Below are 4099 nucleotides of genomic sequence, written 5' to 3'. Positions count from 1 at the left end.
TACATACGACAAACTTGTGACAATTAAGTAAAGTTAAAATTACTCCAATTTGTTGCATGAATGTTTACTAGACAAAACGTTTCGTCGCGCAATGCTTTTGCCTCGTTGTAATTCACACGACAAATTAAACTCTTTGTTCTGTTACATTTAATGCGATGAATCATTTCTTTCAACGCACAGTCATTTGTTGCACAACAAATTTCATTATTTTGTCTCACAATTTTTTTCTTTATCAACTTTGTGCAACAAAGATTTCTTCGCCTAATATCTTATGTGACGGAATTTTACTTTCTGCAACCAAGGGTCCTTCGTCACGAAAAATATAAAATGTAGAAGTGAATGTTGACCAAATTCGCCCTACGAACTAGTTATTTCCTAAGGGCAAGGTTTCGTAGGGCAACCCCGATTTTCTGGTGGCGGGTGAGCTTGTAACATATATGGAACGATATCACACAGTTTTTGCGCATATATAGTTGCATGCCTGAAATGACACTAAATATGGAACCATATTTCAGTTTTTTTATTTTATTGCTTTGGTATATAAGAACTAATTAACTAAATTGTGTTCTAGAATTAAGATAATTCAAATCTGTTCATTGATTGATGATAGTACTGGATGACGGTGTTTGTTTCCATAAACTACAACATTTCAGACAAATGGATATAATTTGTATAAATGGTACTTGATTAATAGCTCAATCCTTATATGTAATTCTCTCTCTCTCTGTCAAGTGATCTCTTCATTTCTCTTTGATAAGTTATCTGTTAGCCCCTCTCTCTATCTATCTATCAATTCATTTATCTAGCTCTATAGATATAGAGATGGCTGACCAGAGAGTAGAAACTAATGTTGTCTCCGACCAACCCAAGAATAGTATTGCAGACTTTGATCCCCCAAAGAAACCCAAGACAAAGAAGTTCGCTGTTGCCTGTGCCGTTTTGGCTTCAATGACGTCTATCTTACTGGGTTATGGTTATTGTTCCTTAAAACTCATGGATATTGTTAGTGGTTGTGGTTCTCTAATGATACACTCATTCTCCACTCATGTTCTTATTTGATTAAAAATATTATCTTACTATTGCAATCCACCATTCTCCGTTCCTGCTCTTTTTGTTTTGGAAGAAACTTCTCAATCTGCGACGCATGCTTATTTCAAATTTATTTACAGATATTGGTGTAATGAGTGGTGTGTCCCTCTTCATCAAAGAAAACCTCAATATCAGCGACGTTTAAGTTGAAGTTCTTAACGGTACCTTGAACATGTACACTCTTATTGGCTCCACCTTGGCCGGTAAAACCTCTTACTAGATTGGACGTCGGTACACCATAGTACTTGCCGGAACAATCTTCTTTATTGGATCTCTCCTCATGGGTTTTGCCCCGAACTACGCCTTCCTCATGTTCGGTAGATTCATTGCCAGAGTTGGAGTTGGCTATGCTCTTATGATAGCTCATGTCTACACTATCGAGATCCCTCCGGCCTCGTTTCGTGGCTTCCTCACATCTTTCCCCGAGGTTTGTTTCATTACCACATTATATTATCATATAATATACTAACTATTTTTGTTATTAGCCAGGTTGATATGTTTACGTAAATATAAGCATCTAAGTATTTGAAAAAAGTCATGCTTGCGAGACCATATATTTATATCACATTTCTATATCATCTCATTTGACACGTGGGACATACAATGAACATTCAATAAGATAAATTCATTAATTGATGTGGCATTTAAACTATCACTTGCCACGTCCGATGGTATAAAAATATGTTAAAAAATGTGATATTCTAACAATTTCCTTGTAAAAAAGTAAGGGAGTGCTATTCACACACCCCTTTTTACCTCCCACACACTCTTGTTAATTTTTGTCCAATGGTCTTCTTCAATTCATTCAATCCAACGGCCAAAAATTGAGAGAATGTGTGAGATAGTAAAAAAGAGTGTGAATAGCACCACCCAAAAAATAATGCTAGGGACACTATATATTTATAGCACATTAGTGTATCATCTTATGTGGCAAGTGATATATGCAACCAACATTCAATGAGATAAATTCACTAATTAATGTGACATGTACACATCACTTGGCACATTAGATAGTGCACAAATGTCATATAAAAATGTGCTCACCCTAGAATTTTCCTGAAATATCTACTGGGTGGCACTATCCACACCATGTTTTACTTTCCATACACCCTCTGAATTTCCGACCGCAAGATCAAATGAACTAAAGAATATCAAAAGACAGAAATTAACAAGAGGTGTTTGAAAAATACTAATGGATGTGTAGATAGCACCACCCTATTTATAGTTTCGTAAACCTCTCACATGCATGCACGTGGAGTTTATATTAATAGAATTGATCATTTTGAAAATATGTAGGTGTTTGTTAACGTTGGTATATTACTAGGGTATGTATCCAACTTTCTTTAGCCAAGCTCCCAATCCACTTGAACCGGAGGATCATGCTCGGCATCAGCGCAATTCCCTCAGTTTTTCTAGCCCACAGCATTTTAGCCATGCCCGAGTCACCACGCTGGCTCGTCATGCAAGGAAGACTCGGAGACGCCAAGCGAGTGCTGAATAGAACATCATCTTCTGAAGAGGAATCACAGCTTAGACTAGACGAGATTAACGAAGCTGTAGGAATCCCCAAAGACTCAAAGGATGAGGTTGTTCAAGTTTCTAAACGCAGCCAAGGTGAAGGTATATGGAAGGAATTGCTCCTCCGCCCCACGTCGGCCGTTCGCCACATTTTAATAGCAGCCCTTGGTATCCACTTCTTTCAACAATTGTCAGGTACAGACTCTGTGGTTTTGTACAGCCCCAGGATCTTCGAGAAGGCAGGAATTACTTCTTACAATGACAAGCTACTTACAACCGTGGCTATTGGATTTGTCAAGACCATTGCAATCTTGGTGGCAACATTTCAAGTTGATCGGTTTGGACGCCGTATTTTGCTTTTAAGCAGCGTGGTTGGAATGGTAGTTTCTTTTATACTACTCGGTGTGGGTCTTACAGTCGTTGATCAATCCCACAGCAAGGTCCCGTGGGCCGTCGGGTTGTGCATCGCCATGGTACTATAGCTCTGAGATCTGAGATCTTTCCGTTGGGTTGGGACCCATCACGTGGGTCTATAGCTCTGAGATCTTTCCGTTGCAGTTGCGCGCGCAAGGGTGCACTATGGGGGTGGCCGTAAACAGGGTGACGAGCGGGGTCATCTCCATGACTTTTATTTCATTGTATAAGGCCATCACGATTGGTGGGGCCTTCTTTCTTTACGCGGGAATTGCTGCGCTTAGTTGGGTCTTCTTTTATACGTTGTATCCAGAAACGCAGGGTCGATCCCTTGAAGATATGGAGGTCTTGTTTGGTAAATACCACAAGTGGAGAGAAGCCAATGCCATGCTTAACAAGACTAAGCAAGTTGATCATGGTTTTGGTGACGAGAACAAGGCTCAAATCCATTAGGAATAAAGGGCAATGCTTAATCAATGTTTACTGCACTTTATGACGATGATCAATTCCTTTAGCTCATATATTTTAGTTAGATGCAACTGTACTTACATCTATAAGAATAATTATCGTTAAAACCCAAAAACTTGTTTGGTACGTAGTGAAGTTTCAAAATTTTGAAAACTTTTGGTTTTCATCTTTAGTGAGACATAGATCTCAAGCAATTGCTCCAGCCATTATATTAAATTCTAAACTTTTAAGAAGAATAATGCCAAGGAACCAAATTTTCAAACCAAATTTTGTAAACCAAATGATACGGTTGTTTATGGTTGGATTAAGTGTTGATTAACATGCTTAACTCCTATTGATGATACATCATTTGGTTTGCAAAATTTGGTTTAAAATTTTGCTACCTACTGTAAGAATCACTAAACATGGCACATGAAAACCCCAGTCTACCTAGACATCCATTGACTTACCTGTAAACCTTCACCCTCACTTATCGACTCTCCCTTTATTCTTCTTTCTGATCCTAGCGTTCTTTCTAACATTTTCTAGTGGACACAAAATCTGATGGAGAACAATTCAAAAATAAACAAAATTAACAGAAATAAACAAAATTTGAAATTATAATATTTAT

The 4099-nt window shown here is 38.0% G+C and overlaps 1 pseudogene; it reads left to right on the top strand.

Annotated features, from left to right (window-relative positions):
• Positions 1 to 358: 358 nt before the first annotated feature.
• Positions 359 to 3586, top strand: LOC103964607 (annotated as a pseudogene).
• Positions 3587 to 4099: the final 513 nt, after the last annotated feature.

Source organism: the organism of the source record quoted next, unplaced genomic scaffold (genome assembly GCF_019419815.1).
Source record: "Pyrus x bretschneideri cultivar Hongxiangsu unplaced genomic scaffold, Pyrus_bretschneideri_v1 Contig16, whole genome shotgun sequence".
NCBI classification, from domain to species: Eukaryota; Viridiplantae; Streptophyta; class Magnoliopsida; order Rosales; family Rosaceae; genus Pyrus; species Pyrus x bretschneideri.
This window is presented reverse-complemented; position numbering and strand designations above follow the sequence as displayed.